General features: G+C 45.2%; 1 protein-coding gene across 2 annotated transcripts in view; it reads right to left on the bottom strand.

The window, feature by feature from the left end:
- Positions 1 to 20,602, bottom strand: part of RNF38 (ring finger protein 38) — a 759,966-nt gene that overhangs the window by 301,823 nt on the left and 437,541 nt on the right. The window lies entirely within an intron of this gene.

Genomic DNA, 20,602 nt, shown 5'->3' with positions numbered 1-20,602 from the left:
CTCCTTCTCGTCTGTCCGCTCCATTCTGCCTCAATAAACAGGGTTTGTACGCTGAGACGCTGCTGCGTGAAAAACACGTGGTGCAGCGTCTACTAGCATGGCGGCCATCTTAAAACGGTCCGAGAAGTATTAATAAAGCCCATTTTGCGGCGATGATACTTCGTATTCAAAAAAGGGCAAGCAAAAGGAAGTACCACCTAAATTAAAAATGTTTGCGCTGTATCCCAACATATATCCCTTATCAAATGAACCAAAGATATCATGCAGGTTACATGATGTATGCACATGACTCAATGTATACAATGGATCTAACCTCCATGCTTTTTGCCAAAAGCCTTACATACAGGTGAAAGGAGATGTTCTGTTGCCTTAAAAGCAAATCGGATCACGTAACTAAAAGGTACCCAGTGTATACTATAATACAAGATATATGTAGGCACAGTAGTCACTAGTCCCTTTCAATGACTAAAGGAGCTTCAGGGCTAAAATCAACCCACCAGAGCCCTGGTGGATACCAAAGAACAAAGAGTCGGAAACACACTTAGCTAGAGTTTTATCCTATTCCACTCTATAATCTCGTTGAGCCCCAGGTGGTCTGTTTTCTCTATGTAAATGTATGTAAATGTAAATGTATTTGAGCTTATATAGCGCACAGCTACCCACAAAGGGTTTCCCGGCGCTTGCTTAGGGAACCCGTCCTGGTATTCCCCTGTGAGATAACCCCGGCAGGGTATCCACAAGGTGAAAGCCAGGCATCCCGCCGCGAGGGGCCGTTGTGGAGATTAAGCAAGCTATTGCCCAGAGTCGCAGAGTGTGAACCCATGAGTTGAGAAGGCACCGGAGCGAGAATTATCGAGTCCGTGGAATTTTTTGAGCCCAAGACCCGCCGAGGAGGGGAATTGAACCCTGGTCCAGGGCCGATCTCAGCTTCCGGGTCTGCCGCCTCTAACCCCTGAGCCACACTTCTCCACACTTCTCCAACGAGCTTCTTTGGATAGCTAGACATTTTCAATATTTTGTGGGGTCCCCTTCACCTTTTCTAGGACCGTCCAAGTAAAGGAATGTTTTTCACTGAAACAATGCTGCACTAATTTTGTCGTCAGTTTACCTGCTTTTATAGTGCTTAGATGTTCTTGCACCCTGACCTTGATCTTACGTGAAGTCAGCCCAATATATTGCAGGCCACATTGACAAAGAAGACGATAAACCACATGAGTGGTGTTGCAGTTGCTGAATTGATTTAAAAACCATTCTCTTCCAGATGTTAACATGACGCTGGTACTCTTCTTGGTGAGGTGGCACACTGAACCGGAGCCACATGGATAGTATCCATTGGGAATCGTGGTAACACTCAATGCTCTATCCACGGGCTCACCGGTATGCACAAGTTTATCCTTAAGATTACATGCTCGCCTGAATGCAAACCTAGGTGGTGGCATCTGGAACTCGTTATTGGATAAAAGAGACCAATGCTTTCTTATGCACTGTCTAATTTTTGTTGCCATTGGGTCAAAGGTCATAACAACCGGAACGCAATCCTCTCTATTCCTCAAGTTCTTCTCAAGAAGTGCACTGCGCAGTGTGTTAAAAGCTTTTTCTTAGCTTGTCTAGCCACTTTCATTGGGTAATTGCGGTTCACCAACTTGTTGGTCAGTTCCTGCGACTGATCCAGGAAAACATCCGTAGTTAAACGGTTCCGCCTGTACCTCAGGAACTGTCCCAAGTTGGAGATTATCTCTCAGTGCCCGAGGGTGAAATGAGTCATAAAGAAGCAAGGAGTTCCTATCAGTGTCCTTCTGATGCACACAGGTATTGATGGCATCATTTTTTAACTCAATGACCAGATCAAGGTACACTGCCCTGTACCTGTTATGAGTCCATGTGAACTTTAAACTAGGATCCTGGGCATTGAGCCATTGCAAGAAGGTAACTAGATCTTCCTCAGTTCCTGACCAAATACAGAGCACGCCATCTATATACCTCTTCCAGAGCCGGAGATTGCTCTGGAAGGGATTGCTGGTGGGGTAGATGACGTGCTCCTCGAATTGCCCAACATAAATACAGGCCAAACTGGGGGCCATAGTGGCCCCCATAGAAGTGCCAGAGACCTGGAGTTAAAGTTGGTCTTAGTAGCTGAAATAATTTCTAGTCAAAGCTAGTTCGATACACTGTAATACAAATGCTTGAGTTGTATCATAAAACCCTTCCTGTTCCCCCAGGGCGCGAGCTGCTGCCACCAGCGTAGTGTCCTGGGGGATACTGGTGTATAATGACTCAATGTCAATCGTGACAAAGAACTCATGTGTGGGATCATACTGCATATTGTCCAGAATGTTAAGTACTTCAGTGGTGTCCTTGACCAATGATTTTGGATTGACCACCGCCTCTCGCAGGAAAAAATCAGCATACTGCGAGAGAGGCTCCAAAACAGACTGGATCCCCGACACACAATCGGGCGTCCATGAGGTGGACGGGCCGGTTTATGAATTTTAGGGAGTATGTAAAAGGACGGAGTTCTGGGGTTGTTGTTCACCAAGAACTCCGCCTCCTTAGCTGTCATCCAGTTGTTTTCCTTAGCTTTGCCCACCATTTCACGTATGGTTTTAATCAATTCTTCCACTGGGTCACGATTCAAGGGTTGATAATTAGTTTGTACCCCCAATAAGCGCATGACTTCAGCGTCGTAGTCTTTAGAGTTCAGGAGGACAACAGCCCCACCCTTATCTGCTGACTTGAGTCAGCGAGCGATTATCCTGTAGGCTCTATTTTTAGTTTGATTTTCCTCATAGACTCCGGGTCAAAGGAACAACCCTCGAGGGGGTGGCATTTGCTATTTTGCTATTCTCGCTTGTTGTAAAGAGATCCAACTCTGGTTTGCCCCAGAGAAAAAAGATGCTGCCCAACACAGACTGATCCAGATCCAACTTGTGGCAGCTCTCCTTGGTTCTGATGAGCTTGTCTGCCAAGAGATTGCTTATTCCAGGAACGTGAGCGGTGATCCAGTTCCAGATTTCTTGAGCTTCTATGGGAAGCGTCAGGGATCTTGTGCCCCTTGTATTTTTAGGTAGTGCATGCTGGCAGTGCAGTCTGTGTGCACTAGCAATGAAGACCCTGCTATCCTTGGCATGAACACTTGGGAGACTGATGTAGATGGACTTGAGCTCCAGGCAATTGATATACATGGAGAGTAGAATACTTTCCTTGAATTTGTAGGTCCTGCAGATGACCTCCCTAGCTCTCCAGGGAGGTATCCGTAGTTAACACGAAGTTGGGAGTAAGAACGTGAGGTCCTTCGGGAGATGGGAGGTCTGGGACCACCAGGCTAGTACTTCCTGCATAAGTGATGTGATCTTTACAAGTTCCTCGAAAGATCATTCTGTTAGAGTCCCTTGTTTTTGTAGCTCTTCCTGTAATGGTCTCATTTTCAGGCGTGCGAGAGGGACCAGACAGATCGCTGAGAACATCATGCCCTGAAGTGACTTGATCAGACAAACTGAAACACATCTTTGTCTGGAGTTTGAAAGCCAGTTCCATAACCTTAGTTGCCGGTCTTGGGAGAGAAAGGCTTTGTTCTAGACAGTTTCTAAGGCTGCGCGCAAGCACATTATCTTATTGGATGGAGTAGTGTTGACTTTTCATAATTTACAGTGAGACCTAGTTTGTGAAAGAGTTGTAGGCAAGCATCTGTGGCTTTGGACACTTGAGATGCTTTGTTGCTTTTAGCAACTAGTAGTCTAGGCAGGGGAATACCTGATGACTGTCCTTTTTTAGAGACTCTGTCACATGGGCTAGGCATTTAGTAAAATTGCGGCAAGCTGATTGGTGGCCAAATGGCCAAATGGGAAGACTTTGAATTGGTAATTGGTCCAGGCTACAGTGAGGCCTAGTTTAAAAAAAATATATGAATAAGAACAGAAGTTACTAACCTGTAAACTGTGGTTCTCCAGTATTGGTGTCTTTCATAGATTCACATGCTTGAATAATTCTCGTCGCCGAAGTGGGAGTCCCACGGTACATAACATAGTAGTAAGAAGCATATATACATAAATATATACATATTATATACATATATACCCATAAAATAATATTCCATAATATGTATATTCTTTTCAAAAAATAAAAATCTTGAAGTACCATAGAACAAAATAGGCCCATAGAAAGCATTGAGGAGAGCTCACTTTAGTAACCTATCAAAGTCATTATAATAGTCCACTTTCCAGCCAATCAGGCTGTAGCACCCTCTAGAACCTTCTCCTCAGAAGCTCAAGCCCTCAGATTTTCGTAGTACAGGAGTGACCAAGAGTGTATGAGGAGAAGAGAGCCTTTGAGGGGAGGAAGGGTGGGTTGCATGTGAATCTATGAAAGACACCAATACTGGAGAACCACAGTTCTTTCATAGATTCAAATGCTTGAATAAGAGTAGAAAGCAATTCGCCACAATAAGAATCATAAAAGGCAATGAAGAAAGTTGCATTGGATAGATATATACAGGCAACATTGCATATCTATAAGAAAAAACCTTTTATGATAGGAGGCGGGAAGCAACAGAGGCTCACCTTATGTGAAGAGGTTTCGAAGCACCGCTTGACGCACAGCAGTGTCCGCAGCGTTGACTGTCTCCAGACAGTAGTGCCTCGTAAACGTGTGGCTACTGGACCACGTTGACGCCCTGCAGATCTGATGCAGAGGCACTCCTGCAAACAGGGAAGTAGAGGAAGAAACTGCTCTCGTTGAGTGTGCTCGCACAGGAGCTGAAAGAGGCTTGCCAGCTCGTTGATGGCAGAAGGAGATGGCAGAAGAAATCCAACGAGTGATTGTTTGCTTAGTGACCGGATGACCCTTACACATCCTTCCATAGGCCACGAAGAGTGGGTCAGACTTTCGAAATGCAGCAGTGCGTTGGATGTGGAATTTGAGGCACCGGTTCAGGTCAAGGGAATGAAGAGTACACTCAGCTGGAGACTGAGGATTAGAGAAGAAAGTCTTGAGAATGATCGGTTCATTAAGGTGGAAGTCCGATGGAACCTTTGGAATAAACTTAGGGTTTGTACGAAGAGCAACAGCGTCCTTTGAGAATTGGAGAAAGGGCGACTGTATGGTAAAAGCGTGGATGTCACTCACTCTCCTAGATGACGTACGTGCGAGGAGGAGGGAAACCTTCCAAGTAAGAAATTTCAATTCCGCTGAGTGAATAGGTTCAAAAGGAAGTTTGAGAAGTTGGGCTAGGACCAGATTCAGACGCCAAGCCAGTGGAGGACACCGGATAGGTGGAAACATCCGGAACAGACCTTTAAAGAACTGGCAAATGATCCGAGAAGAATACAGAGACGTAGATCCATCATGTCAAAAACGGGAAAGTGCCGCCAGGAAAACCTTGAGGGAGGAATGTGAAAGTCCCGATTTTGCCAAAAGAAGAAAGAAAGGCAAGATCTGCTCAGGAGTAGCGAGCATAGGATCAATGTTTTCCGAATGGCACCGGACACAAAACCGTTTCCACTTTAATTTATAGGTCCTAATGGTTGAAGGAGCACGTGCTTGAGCAAGGACCTCTCTGCAGTCCAGGTCAAGATTCAGATGGGAGAACTCATGATGTTCAGGTTCCAAGCATGAAGCTGGAGAGTTGCCGGGTCTGGATGGCAAATCTGACCCCGAGTCATGGTGAGAAGGTGAGGCATCGGATGAAGAGGGATCGGATCGCACTGAGAAAGAAGAAATAGATCTGTGAACCACCATTGACGTGGCCACCTGGGTGCAATCAACAGGATGTGACACGGTTGAAACCTCATTCTGCGCAGAAGGCGAGGTACAAGAGGGATCGGCGGGAAAGCGTACATGAATTTGCTCGACCAGTTGATCGAAAATGCATTCCCGCTCGATCCTTTGTGGGGATGCCAACTTGCGTAGCGTGGTACAAAAGGGGTTGGTGATGGACGGGCTGAAGATGGCTGGAATGCCAGAAACCAGTCCTCGGAAGCTTGTTTCCGGTCCAGGGAAGGCATGGCTTGGCAGTTCGGGCTGGACTGTTCCCATGAGGCACAGGGTCAGACTGATTTGCCATGTCTGAACTGGGGTGGCAGAGTGGGCTAAGGAACGGTGATGGATTAAACCCAGATATTTTGACTGGGTGTGAGTGTTTGATTAGTTCAGATGCTCCGTCCATTACCACCCCCTTTTGTACAACTTGCGTAGCGTGGGCATTTGCAGTTGACTGGAGTCCATATCTGGGCGGCCCCACCTGCGAAACACATACTCTAGAGTTGACTGATGGAGTTCCCACTCGTGGTTGTCTGTGATCGATCTGCTGAGAGAGTTTGCAAGGGCGTTGGAAATGCCCGGGACATGAACAGCGGTCAAGTGAACACTATGTTGTACTGCCCACTTCCAGATCAGTTGTGCCTGTTTGGAGAGCGAGAGAGATCTTGTACTCCCTTGCTTGTTGAGGTAGTGCATACTGGTGGTGTTTTGTTCTGTACGCTCCAACAAAGACTCTCCTTCCACCAGTAGTCGAAACGATTTTAGGGCGAGAAACTAGCCAGGATCGCCAGCCGATTGATGTGCCACTTGCGCTGGTCGACTGTTGATTTGCCCTTGATTGACATCTCCTCAAGGTGTGCACCCCAACCCTCTAAGGAAGCGTCAGTCGTAAGGGTGAGCGTTGTGGCTGGCTCTTGAGACAGACGCCCTGTTGTGATGTTTGGAAGGTGAGCCCACCATTCCAATGCGCCCTGGATGCGAGGGGTCAGGAAGACTTTGTCGTTGAACGACCCTGAGACTTGCCGCCATTGCTTGTCCAATTCTTCTAGAAGGACTCGCATGTGCAACCTGCAATTGGGGATCAGTGCTATGCAGGACAACGTCATGCCCAGGAAGGATTTTAACATCCGGACAGAAACGGACCTCTTTGGGCGTAAAAGAGCCACCAGTTTGATGTGGCGTTCTTGCGAAAGAAACACTTTCGCTAGACGTGTATCTATCAATGCTCCTGGAAAGACTCTCTGTTGTGAGGGATGGACATGCAACTTTTCGTGGTTGACGGAAAGACCCAAGCTTTGGAAGAGGGAAAGGCAAGTCCGAGTGTGTTCTTTTGCTGCCTGGAAAGTTAGTGCCTTTATTAAGCAGTCGTCCAAGTAAGGGTAGATTTGTATACCTTGTAGGCGTAGATAAGCCGCAACCGGGGCCATGATCTTTATGAAGATCCTCGGCGCGGAACGAAGTCCAAAAGGTAGACCCTTGAATTGGTAGTGCTTTGATCCCACTTTGAATCAGAGGTACTTCCTGTGTCTTTGATGGATTGGCACATGGAAGTATGCATCCTGGAGGTCGATTGTAGAGAGGAATTCTTCTGGATTCAGGAACTGTAAGATTTCCCGCAAGGTCAGCATGCGAAATGTCTTGGACTTGACAAATTTGTTGAGGGCTCTGAGGTCTAAAATCGGGCGCCACTCTCCCGACTTTTTCCTGATAAGAAAAAAGTCGGAATAAAAGCCCATCCCCTGTTTGAGGAACCACTTCGCCTGCACCTTTCTGAATCATAACTGCAACTTGTGCAAACAGTTGCTTTAGATGTTTTGGAGGAGGACCAGATGGCGGGCGGTTAGGTGGGAACTTGATGAATTCCAGAGCGTGGCCTCTTTGGATGACTTCCAAAACCCAACGGTCGGAAGTTATTGCTGACCAATCTAAAAATCTTTGGGAGATTCGACCTCCAATTTGCAGAGTGGGAAAAGACTTGAAGTTGCGAAAGCAATTTTTTATTGGAGGAGTTACAACCTCTGTAAGTGGTTTTCCGCCTATATGGTCTGGAGTCGGTCCGTCGAGACTGCGATTGGCTTAAATAACGCTGCCTGTTGTCACTGTAGGAGCGGTATTGGGAGGAGCCACGAAAATTAGAGGATGTACCTCTACCACGTGCTCCACGAAATGGCCTCTTCCGGTATTACAAAGACCCGAGGGCGCGAGCAGTGTCCGTGTCCTTTTTAATAGATTCCAAGGAGTCATCCACATGTTTACCGAAGAGGGACTCACCATCGAAGGGCAAATCAAGTATCTTCGCTTGCACCTCCGGCCCAAAAGACGGAGACTTGAGTCAGCCATGTCTCCGTAAAACTGCAGCGCCAGATAACTGCCGGAAGCCAGTCGAGGAAATATCAACCGAACAGTCAATTTCAGAGGAAATTTGCTCACCCTCTTGCACGATCTTTTGCGCTTCAGCTCTGGATGCTTCTGGGATGAGGTCAACTAATGCAGCAATTTCCGACCACATTTGTCGGTCGTAACGGCTGAGGATGGCTAAGGAATTTGCAGCCCGTACAGTGGTTGGAGCCATTGTTGAAAAATGTTTCCCAATGGTGTCCAGACGGCGACCATCCTAGTCCGGTGGTGATGTTAAGGAAGATGAAGGATTCTGTGACCTCTTTGGAGCAGCCTGAGTAATGACAGAATCAGGTTTTGGCTGGGAAACTAAACAGGCAGGCGAATCCACAGGAGCCCTATACTTTTCATTGATACATGGAAGTACAGCCGGCACCGAAATAGGTCGTTCCATCAATTTAAGTCCTTCTTTCCATATGAATTTTATGATTGGGATGGAATGCACCTGCTTCAATGGCTGGTCTTTAAAATCATAGAGGAAGCAGGCCTCTTGCCTGACTTCCATCGGCAAGTGGAAGCGTTTAGCAGCCCATGACATCAAAAGACGGAAGCCCCCAATGTCAAAAGGAGGCGACGCCAGAGGAGAAGTAGGTGGAGGCGATGGGAGTCTGCGCCTGGTAATTGTCCCAATCTGCCATTGCAGCGTCATCATCTGGGTCTGTGTCCTTATTATTGCCAGTATCCACCTGAACTGTATGCTGTAATAGGTGATTGGAATGGTGCAAGAGAAACAGACGGCTGTGTGGATGCGGGCGGCAGAGAAGCTGGCATGGAAGGTGAGAAACGACGATTGTAGTCATCGAGCATGTGTTGCAGATTGGAGATCAAGGACATAGGCAACTGTGCCATAGGAACATCCTGTTCAACATCATGCAAATCTTCTGGAGCCGAGATATGCAAGTCTTGCTCCTCTTCGTCATCATAGTCCTGATACTTAATCTGTAACTCCGACGGGCTATTGGTAGCCCTAAAGTTATCGTCCACATAGGAGCCATCTGAATCACCCTCATCATCAGATGCAAATAGTTGAGGCAGTGGACCTGTGCGATGTTGCAACGGGCTCAAATCCAAAGGAACTGGACGCTTGACCGTAGTAGCCCTGACTACTGTGAAGCTGGTTGCAGTTGCCAGTGAAAATTTCGCCGTCGACGCTGTCGTCGTAGAGTGCTTTGCAGTAGAGTATCCTGGTGTCCACGATAATGGCAATGTTTTCGACGACAAGATCAGTGTTTTCGTCGTCATCGACGCTGCCTTCAACGTTGGTGTTGCTGCCGTCGACGAAATTTGTGACGTCGACGAAGCTGCCATCGACGAGGAGCTCGCCGTCGACGGGATGGAGGCCGTTGTCGAGACCGTCGTCGATGAAGTTGAAGGCATCGACGATGATTGACACGTCGATGAAGCCTTCGTCGACAAATGGCGTTTTGACTGGGTCGTGGACGAGACAGGTTTCTTCGCCGTTGACGAGATCTTGATAATGGCAGTAATAGGCCGGGCCTCCTGGACCAGCGTCGACGAAGCAGTCGTCGTCATCGTCGACATAGAACAAGATGTTGTTGTCGTCAGCATGACGTAGACGGATCTCGTCGACGTGCTGGCGCTCGTTTTTGAGGACAAGGGCACAGAGTGGATCTGCGACGCTAGAGAACTAAGTCCTGCAGGCGTAGAGGCCGGCAGATCCCATGGGGACACTGATTTTGAAGCGTCCACAAGCTTCTTTTTCTTAAGGAAAGGAGAAGGAACATCAGACTCAGACCCACGCTGGAGAGAGGTCATAGACTGGCGAGAAGACACACTCTCTATATCAGTCACAGGATTGTCTGAGGTCTTCAACTTCTGTAGCAACAGAGGAGACTGGCCTCTCTATCTTTTACGGTCCTATTTGAAACTGTCCTACAAAATTTACAACTCCTCACCTCATGGTCCGGGTACAAGCAATAAATGCATTTCTTATGAGGGTCCTCAGAGAAAAGACAAAGTTTTCCACAGGCTGAACAGGGCCTGAATAAAGATTTCTTTGTAGTAGACATACTTGAAGGTTTGAAGCTTGAAGTTGAGGAAAAAACTGAGCAGAGCTCAGGGAGACACCCTTCACACGACGTTCGGTAGAAAATCTGAGGGCTTGAGCTTCTGAGGAGAAGGTTCTAGAGGGTGCTACAGCCCGATTGGCTGGAAAGTGGACTATTATAATGACTTTGATATGTTAATAAAGTGAGATCTCCCTCAATGCTTTCTATGCGCCTATTTTGTTCTATGGTACTTCAAGACTTTATTTTTTGAAAAGAATATACATATTATAGAATATTATTTTATGTATATATTATGTATATATTTATGTATATATGCCTCTTACTACTAGGTTAAGTACTGTGGGACTCCCACTTCGACAACGGGGAATTATTCAAGCATGTGAATCTATGAAAGACACCCCTAATACTGGAGAAATGGGGATGTTGAAGTCTAGAGTTCTGTAAGTCTAGAGTTGTCATGTGGTCTCCGTGATTTAGGAGAAGTAGGATGTGGGAAAGGGTGACCATGGGAAAGGATTGCTTGCATAGATACTGGTTTAACTTTCAGAGATATAGGGTGGGTTGCCATTCTCCTGTTGTCTTCTGGATTAAAAAAAAAACAGGGGAAGAAACCCATACCCTTCTATTGCTCCTTTGGCCAGCATAGGGAGGGCTTCTTTTCTGAGTAAGTGAAGACATAGTGGATGTGCTTCCTTTTGTGAAGCTGGTGGAGGTGGTTTGACAAATTCCAGTGTATGACCTTAGGTGATCAGGTCTAAAACCCATCTGTCTGCTGTTATTTGCCCCCATTTCTGGGAGAAATGGGAAATGTTTGCACCCACTGTTGGTGCAGGGTTGGGTGCCCGACACCAGAGAGAGGTCACGGTTTTCTATTGGCTTCTCTGCCCTGAGGGGTTATCTCCACCTAGGCCCTTGATAATTTTAGTCCTCTGCTGGAGGAGGACAATAGGACTGTTGTTGTCAAGAATGCCTGTACTGTTGATAGGGCTGTTGAAAGCACTGATAACCCCCTCTACAAAAGGAGAAACATCTTCCATGTGCTCCTTGACATGGCACCTTGCAAAACTGCAGCAATCCCTCAATGACTTTGCCATATCCACCTTGAGGGCCTGCAATGCCTCATCGACATGCTTACTAAAGAGGGCCGCCCCCCCCCCCCATGATAAGGCATAAGGCATGTCCAGGATTTCTGATTAGACCTCAGGCCGGAAAGAAGTAGCTTGACACATCTTTGTTGCCTGAGAACTGCTGCATTTGAGAACTGCAAGGCACACAAGATGATGGACGGAATATTGCACAATGGCAAAACATTCACCCCCAGTCACAGATCTGGGTTTAATCCATCGTTATTTTGCTCACCAAGCCACCCTAGTTCAGACGTGGCCATATGCAAATCAGTCTTGACCGTTATGGGAACAGTCCAGACCGAACTGCCAAGCCACGTCTTCCCTGGACCGGAATCAAGCATCCTAGGACCTGTTTCTGGCCATCAGCCGTCTACAGCCAGGATAGCTTGACTCCAGTGGCGTAGTGAGCACGGGACCCACCTCTGGGCATACACTTCCCACATAGGGTGAATGGCAAAAAACACAAGATGATGGACGGAATGTTGCACAATGGCAAGACATTCACCCCCAGTCACCCAGATCTGTGACTGGGGGTGAATGTTTTGCCATTGTGCAACATTCCGTCCATCACTTGTAGTTTTTGCTTTTGTCACCCCGAGTGGAATGGGTATGCTCAGACGTGAGTCCCATGCTCTACATGCCACTGGAATCAAGCTATCCTGGCTGATGACGGCCGATAGCCAGAAACCGGTCCTAGGATGCTTGATTCTGGTCCAGGGAAGTCATGGCTTGGCAGTTCGGGCTGGATTGTTCCCATGAGGCACAGGGTCAAGACTGATTTGCATATGGCCATGTCTGAACTGGGGTGGTGTGGGGAGCAAAATAACGATGGATTAAACCCAGATCTGTGACTGGGGGTGAATGTTTTGCCATTCCGTCCATCAATTGTTGTTTTTGCAGTTGATTACTGCGGCACTTGCCCTCTGCCGAAATCCAGTAGAGGCTATGTCTATTGCTCAATCAGTTATTTCAGAGGATGTTCTTTACCCCTCCAGTAGGATTCCTTAACCCTCTGGTCATTTATCCTCTGGCACGAGATCTTTAAGTACATCAATATCGGACCATATCTGTTGGTCGAATCGGCCCAATATAGCAAGTGAGTTAGCAGCACGGACTGTGATGGCGGACATCATGGAGAACCTTTTGCCTATTTTGTGTAGGTGTCTACCCTCTTGATCTGGTGGAGATGAGACCGGCGTAGAAGGATTTTTATATCGGCGTTGAGCAATAACAGAGTCCTGCTTTGGGTGTTTCGCCAAGCAGGCCAGTGAATCCTCAGGTGCTTTGTATTTTGTGTCTATTCAAGGCAAGAATGCCATTACCATAGCTGGGTTCTGCATAATCCTTGTGCTTTCTTCTCAGATGTAGTCGACTATGAGATTAGCATGCACTGACTTCCTTGCAGGCTCTTTGAAATCACACAAAAAGCTGTCTGACTGCTTGACAGACACTGGAATCAATAGTGGTGTTGCAGTCTGCGGGAATCTCTTTTGATAATTCTGGAGCATTCCTTGCAGGCCTTGCAATAATGATGGAGGAACCTGCACTACAGCTTCTTATGAGGGAGGGCGGCCTTATTGTTGTAAATGCTCTTCCTGATGTCTAGGTCTTTCCGAATATCTTGGTTGATAGTAATCTTGGTACAATTGGTCTGCCTTGTCATCCTCATCCTGGTATTTAACGTGGAGTTCTGAGGGGCTGTGGGCTGGTCAGAATGGGCGTCATCCCCTGATTCTTTAATGTCCAAAAGGTGGCTTGGAGGGAGAGGGGACACTTTGCCGAGAGAAGTGTTCTGGTAGGAGGAAAGTCTTTGCCACTATTAGTGTCGATCTATTAATAATCTTCAACATTGACAACGTTATGCTCTTCAATGAGGTTGTCATCGGCGGGGAAGTCGTTGACGGAGCAGTCGTCGACGGTGGCACTTGTTGCTTTTGTCAACAAAGCTTTTGTTGATGTAAAGGGCGCTGATGAGAGCTTGGAAGGCGTTGATGTTGTAGTCGACTTAACTATGACTAATGTCGTCGACGATGGTGATGGCGAACACATCATTGTCTTGATTTGTAAGGCGTTTTTTGTCCTGGTTATCGAAGACTCAGAGGAGGAGTGAAGGACTATGAAGGACAAACTACAGGCTTCACAGATGGAGTAGATCGATTTTGTCTTGTTTCTCCTTTTTTGAACTGTCCTTCACAGACTCGTGGTGAGTCTTCTTTAAAGGCCTTCCTAGACTCTTCAGAAGTCCCTTGCTCGTGAGACCTTTCTGAGGTTTCTGAGAGTTCGATGAGGTGTCACTGTCCTCTTCAGAGCAGGACAATTTCATTGACTTGGCCTTCTAAAGCCACATAAGAAGCCCTCCCTCTCTGTCTTTCAAGGTGCAACAGATTGTACAGTCTTTCAACTTATGATGAGGGTAGAGGCAGTATATACACTCCTTGTGGGGGTCGTGTGAATGAAGTTTCTTCTCAAGTGTCGCAGGGTCTAAAGAGCCCTTTTTAGGTCTTGCCTAGCGAACGCAGCGCATGCGCTGCTTCGCCTTGGTGAGCTCTATTGTCGGTTTGGTGCGCAAATGGAGACAAACCAGGTGCGCGCCCGGACAGGCGGTGCGCGCGCGCGTATGGCGTCTCCTCACACGCTCCCATTGAGCGCTTTGCGATAGCGCACGCTTGTCGCGCGCGCACCACTCGCCGAACGCTGCTTTTTGACGGTGCCCGCTCCTTGCTGGGATCTCGCAGGCTTCTTGAATTATGATGTCAGGTTCTTCGTACCGCCCCCACCACTTAAATTAATGTAATTGTCTTTCACAGCCCAACAGACTTAATGTGCAGCATTATCTGACCCATGGCTTTGATTTACTATATTAAGTCACTGTACGTTCTATATGGGATTGTCTTACATCTTCATATATTGCAAAACTGTTCTGCTACAAAAAAAGCCCCAATAAACATTTGAAATGCTAGATTTTATAGGTTAGATGTTTTCTTTCATCAGGTGTTGGCCTCCACAAGGGTTACAAATGGCAGAGAGCAATAAGTCCCAGCCCTCTCTAGAATCAGCGCCAACGTGGAGCACCTTCAAGCATGAGCAAAGTACATCGCTCTGTAAATATCACCCGCAGGCAGCGTGTTCAGGGAGAGACATCCGAGCCGCCGGAGACAGGACTGTTTGAGGAAGCGAGCGCCTCTGAAGAGGTATTGAGAATAAAAGCACGCGCTACCCCTGTTGTCGCTGCAGGTTAGGATCAACATTCAATTTGTGTTACACTAGTAGTTTGACCGCGTGCCAGAGCGAGCCTCGCTCGGGTGAAGTTACTGTCTAATCTCCCAATGGACCGAGACCGAGCCTTAAACCCCTCGGACCATCGGCTCTTCCCTTTTCTCTGCAAGGGGCTTAAATTGGTAGCCTGCCCTGGGGATAGGGGTTTAGTCAAGGGCCTGATCGCATGCTTTATGTATTTTTAATTAACCTACACGGTACAGCAGTTCACAGCCATGTAGCCTGCCGGGATACAAAAGTTTAATGAAACGTAATTATTAACCCGATGAAGCTTAAAACCAGCGGCCGGAGTGGGCGGGATCTGAAGAGCGCGACGTGGCCATAATTTTTTATTTAAAGAAAAACAGTTCCCTTACTTTTTGTGGAAAGAGTAAGACAACCTTCCCAGGACATTTAATGCTGCTAGGGTGTCTGCTGCCTGAAAGAAATGTAAATGTGTGCACCTGGTCAATCTGCAGATGTAAAGGAGTAATAGCAGGCAGTCAGAGTTCATTGATAATTTTATGTAGGAATATATTTTTTCTAGTAAAGAGTACTTAACCCATTGCAAGCTGATAACGGCCCGATCCGTCATGCACTACGGCGCTCGTGTGCTGATGACGGCTGGGGCCGTCATAAACCCGCCCACTCGCGATTTGCCGCACAGGCGCAGAATCACGGCCGCATGCAAGGGGTTAAACTGATGTATAAGTGTTGAATTCTATATCCATTGCACCTTTTGACACCTCTTGAAAGCTTTGTGTTTCTTAATGACAGTGACCAACAAGCTTTTGCAATGCACTATGTCTCGCATTTGCGCGAGTTTAAGCTATTGGCATTGTAAATGACAATGCCTTTTATTTATGTTTTAAAAACCAACACATAAATAAAAGGCATTGTCATTTATAATGCCAAGAGCTCAAACTCTCGCAAATGTGAGACCTATTGCTTTGCAAATGCTTGTTTCTTTATCTTTTAGCCACGTTAGTAGTAGGAAATAATGGTTACAATACCAGTTAGAAGATAACCGAGCAGAGCTCACACAGACTCCATTCACACGACGTGCAGTAGAAAATCTGAGGGATTCAGCCTCTCTTGGGGGTATTCTAGAGGATGCAATCAGCCGATCGCTGGAGTTTGGTTCTTTTTTAAAAAGGACATAGGCTATTAAAGTGAATGTTTACTGCCATTATTGCCTATGTTAATCATACATACTGCTTTGTTATGATACTGTGGGACTCGCACTTTGACGACAGGGAATTATTCAAACATTTGTAGCTATGAAAGATACAATATTGGAGAAAGAAGAATTCTTAGTCAAAGCAAGAAGTCAACTATATATCTTGACTTCTCACTTAATATTATAGTCCTATGCTCATCATGAAAACCATTTTATTTTTGTGTCACAGAGAAAGGCTTCCTGTGTTATCTGAATTGCCTACCTTAGAATCAAGGTCATCATTGTTTTATGTAATGCACAAATTAATGCCAAGCTACACATAAATGTGCATGTTTTTTTATGCAGGTGATTTTGCAAATGTGGACAACTATGCTTGCTAGCGGCTTGTGATAAGAAAAGGTGAATGGTGCTGGAACCCAATGTTCTTGTTTTTCTCAACAGATGGAGAACTGAAGAAGCAGTGCAATCTTCCATCCACATATGACTTGTGAACATGTATTTTTGTGTTCTGGGGTCATTATCTTCACAGAAATTGAATGGCCATTGAAACAGCTGGATTCTTCAAACGTTTTCTAGCAATATGACTTAATTTACAAGCAATGTTGAATTCTGAAATTTGAAACTTTGGATAGACCACAATACAATAGACAAGCCTAGGAGCAAAATTGACAGCGGCCCTCAAACATTTTTGCCATTTCTTTATTGTGAGAACAAGGAGTACAAGTATTTATGCATTTTGCTCAAATAAATTCAAAACATGCTTTAATTCGAATTACTCTGGGAAATATGATTCCACAGCTCAGTCTCATTTGGCGTCACTTTGCCTCACCAAATCATCAGTTCATCCAATGTAAACTCATTTGTTGTCAATCGTCTCCCTACGCCTTCCTTCCAACTGCTTAAGGATAATTTGTAGGTGTGCCTAAACGCCCAATAATTGCTCTTCTTTTTCCCACTTCTGATTTCGTTTATTAGCATCATGTAGAATATAACCAAATTGATCTCCCCAACGATTGTTTGACGGAATAACACACGCCATTAAAACTCATGCGGTTATAACCCGTCATTACAACACATGCATCTTTAGTACGCATGCCTTTAAGTCGAAAACATTTTCCATGCATATGCCACAAGCATGAATGCCTTTACAACAAAAATGTCAGATAAGGCTTGCTTGTTAAATCAATATGCATGCTAAATGTTTTCTAAATTCGTGGACTCCTTTTACCTAGCGGCGCGTTTGGCTTTACTGTATGTTTTTTCAGTACTGTCACTTTAATTGGGTCATGTCTTCTGCAACCAAACTAGGTTCTGTTAATTTTCAGCTTGCCAGTTTGTAAATTTAAATTCAGACTGACTTCTGTGCCGGATTAGCACAATAGCATTGTTCGACTCCATGTGAACAATTCTGCACAAATTTGCTGGGGAACGTAACAAACAACTTCCCAGTTGAAAAGGGAGTGCGTCAAGGGTGTGTAGTGGCCCCAACACTATTCTCCCTCTTTATTAACAGAGTTGCCAAATTTTTTGCCATTACTCCCACCGATGCCACGGTTTTAGCAGATATAAAGATCCCAATTTTAATGTTTGTTAAGGGCACGGTCATCATCTCAAAAGCCCCTAGTGGCTTACAGCATGCGTTGTCACGTTTTGTAGACTTCTGCAACCTTCGAGGGCTAAAAATTAATGCAGCAAAAACTCAACTGATGACTTTTAACCAGCACAAATCATTAAGGAGTAGAATCAACATGGATGGGGAATCCCTAGAGCTGGTAGACACATTCATCTATTTAGGTATTATTCTGGAGAAAAAAATGAGGTGGAGGCCCCATATTAAAACTATGGCACTTAAACATCTCAAATTAGCCAGAGCTTTAAATAACGAATATAGAACACCCCTGACTAAGACAATTAGCCCTGTACTACAGATCTACACTGCAAAAGTGGTCAGCTCAGTCCTATATGGGGCGGAATTGGGAAACATCATTTACCCCGCATGCGAAACAGCGCATGCCATTACAACGCAGTCATTACAATGACTGCGTTGTTACATCGCATGCCATTACAGTGCAAGCCATTACACCGACTTGCTGTAGGGGGCAGAATGTGTTGGATTTAAAATCCAAAAGCTTCCCTACTGTTGCACAGACTGGAGTTGGAATAGTAAATTATACTATTCCAACATCCAGCGCCACCCTATAGCAAGTCGTTGTAATGACTTGCGTTGTAATGGTATGCGATGAAATAACAGTGTCGTAATGACCGCATTGTAATAGCATGCATTCTAAACGCATGCGTTATAACATGGCCTATTCGGCGGACTTATTGGGCTTTGAGAAACTGTCCCAGCTAGTCACAGCAGAGAACGAGTTTCTCCAAATGATCACTAACCTACCACAAATTACCCCTGTGCTCCCATTGCTTAACGACCTTGTAAGAAAATCGCTGATAGATATAGCAAGGTTTCGCTCTATTTTATATTGGCATAGAATTTGGTGTACCCCGGAACTGGCCACTTTTGGTAAGGGTCTTAGGGATGTCATTGAGGCAGATCACTTCCACAAAACTGGTTGGTTGCGCAACATCAAAGAGGCCCTGGTCAGCATGGGATTGCCAAATCTATGGGAACCCCCATTTAGTACCCACTCCCCATCAAGAGAAATAATCAAGGAAAAAAGTGGGTCAAAACAGCATTAGAACACGTGACAGTACCACACTGACAGGAAGATTTTTAGCAATTAAACCCTGTCCAAGCTTTGAGCACTACTAGGACACAATTTTAAAACCTCTTGATCGCAAACATTATTTCCAATTCAGAGTGGGCACCCTCCTACTAAAATCATTTACTGCTAATTGGTCGCCTGGAGATAACAAATGTCCTAGTTGCACAGAGCAAGCATAAACCTACCCCAATGTGCTGTTTGCCTGTCCTGCCTAGGTGATTTCCCGTAAAGTATGACTCGCACAGACCAGTCAGAACCTGGCCACAAGACAAAGTAGCGTTGCCTTGAGAATTCTGTGAACAGATTCTTCACCCCACTACACAATTCCGGTAGCTAAGTTCTTACGATAGGTGTGGTCTACAAGCTGAACTTGGAATTACCCCTGTCTCTTGTTGTATTTCCAGTATGCTGTCCTTGAGCCCCGGCCATGTCCATTTATCGTAACACTTCTATTTACCCCCAACCATCCCTGTTGCTTTTATGATATGTAGCTATCTTTTACTGCTGTAGGATGAGCCGACATTTTATGCTTAATGAAATAAAAATGCGTTTTGTAAAGCGCAGATAGTTGCCCGGAGGCGTCCAAGCGCTGTGACTAAGAGGCTTAATTGCACAAGTACATATATTTTAATTCACTGTCTTATATGTAATAATGCTTTTATGACATGTATTGAAAAATAAAGCTATTGACGATGAGGACTTTGTAAATTATGGTTTTTAAAAATAAAATCTCCCTCATTATTTACAGTAAATCTCAAACGCGCCGCTCGGAAAAAGGATCCCACGAATTTGGAGTGCCTTTACCAACCATATGCCTTTACCATTCATGCCTTTACTATGAAATTCGTAGCAAAGGCATGGGTGATAAAGGCATATTCATTGTAAAATTCTGCGTTGCAAAGGCTTTCGCTTTAAGATGTCTGTGTGATGATGCCTTTGGTGTAAATGTTTGTGTGAATCAGCCTTCGTTGAAAAGGTGGTTTCCCCTCTTCAACACCATGTCTTCTCAATATGTATCTAAATCATATCTTAGCTCCCTGGTTATCTTTCCATGCCTCCACAATTTTCTGCAAATCTAGTCTCAATAAAAACAGCGCCTTCTATCAGCTTTATACGATACATTTCGGTCACCACTAACAGCACCTTATACGCTTAAATTCAAACATATATTCATTTACAAACTACGAAGATAAACTCTCTCCTATTCATTTGTACATACAATAATACAGTTGTCCTGCTAACCACTGCATCTCATAGCAATCTTCTTAATTATTTCTGAAGTGTCATAACTGATCATTTATCCAGCACAAGGCTGACAAGATTCATTCAAGCAAAGTTTTGTTTATCATGATACTGATACTTAACTTCTTCTACATCACTCCAGCCCATCCTTTACAGTGTTTCAAACGTGCTCCTGTCAGACGACAGACCACACATGGAGCCATTCCAAAACAGCATCTTCCCCTTACAAGGGGAATTTTTTTTTGAAGGTTAACCGAAAACATCCAGCCACGGAAAAAGGAAGAAAAAATTGCCCAGAAAAAAATAAAAAGCACAACAACAAAAAGGACTTCGACCATTGATACAATAGCTGACATGCTTGGAACACACCTATTCCTCTCCCCCCCGCACCTCCCCCCGAAGCTGCGAACTCCACAGTTCTTGAACTTACGTCTTCTCAACACCTTTATTGGGTACTTAATCTCTTCCCTCCCCTCACTACTAACATGTTTAGCCCTTGCCCTGTAACGGGGCAATGTCTCAATCTTTGACCATTGAGTGAGGTCAAAGATTAACTCGACAAGAAAATATTATATTTTGTTAACTATTTGTTGTTTTTCTTCGTTTCAGTTATATGACACGACCTGCGGTGGATGCCCACTAAGCACACTTGCCCATTCTCTGTGTTAACTTTTATTGTCGTAAAATTCTATACTGGTTCCGCCTTAGGAGTATTAATTTTGTGCCAATTGGTCTTTTGTCATATCAAGTAGACCACTAGTGCTCATGTCATGCTTGGTTGTACTTATTGTAACTGTTCAATACAAAGATTAGGAGCAAAACTAAATATAAAATACCAAAATACCAGTCAGTTCGAAAATGTACAACAAAACAGTGAAAAGGATAAAATCAGTC

The sequence above is a fragment of the Lissotriton vulgaris genome, chromosome 3_1, assembly GCF_964263255.1.
Source record: "Lissotriton vulgaris chromosome 3_1, aLisVul1.2, whole genome shotgun sequence".
Taxonomy (NCBI): domain Eukaryota; kingdom Metazoa; phylum Chordata; class Amphibia; order Caudata; family Salamandridae; genus Lissotriton; species Lissotriton vulgaris.
The sequence above is the reverse complement of the archived record's forward strand: the minus strand, read 5'-3'. Positions and strand labels throughout refer to the sequence as shown.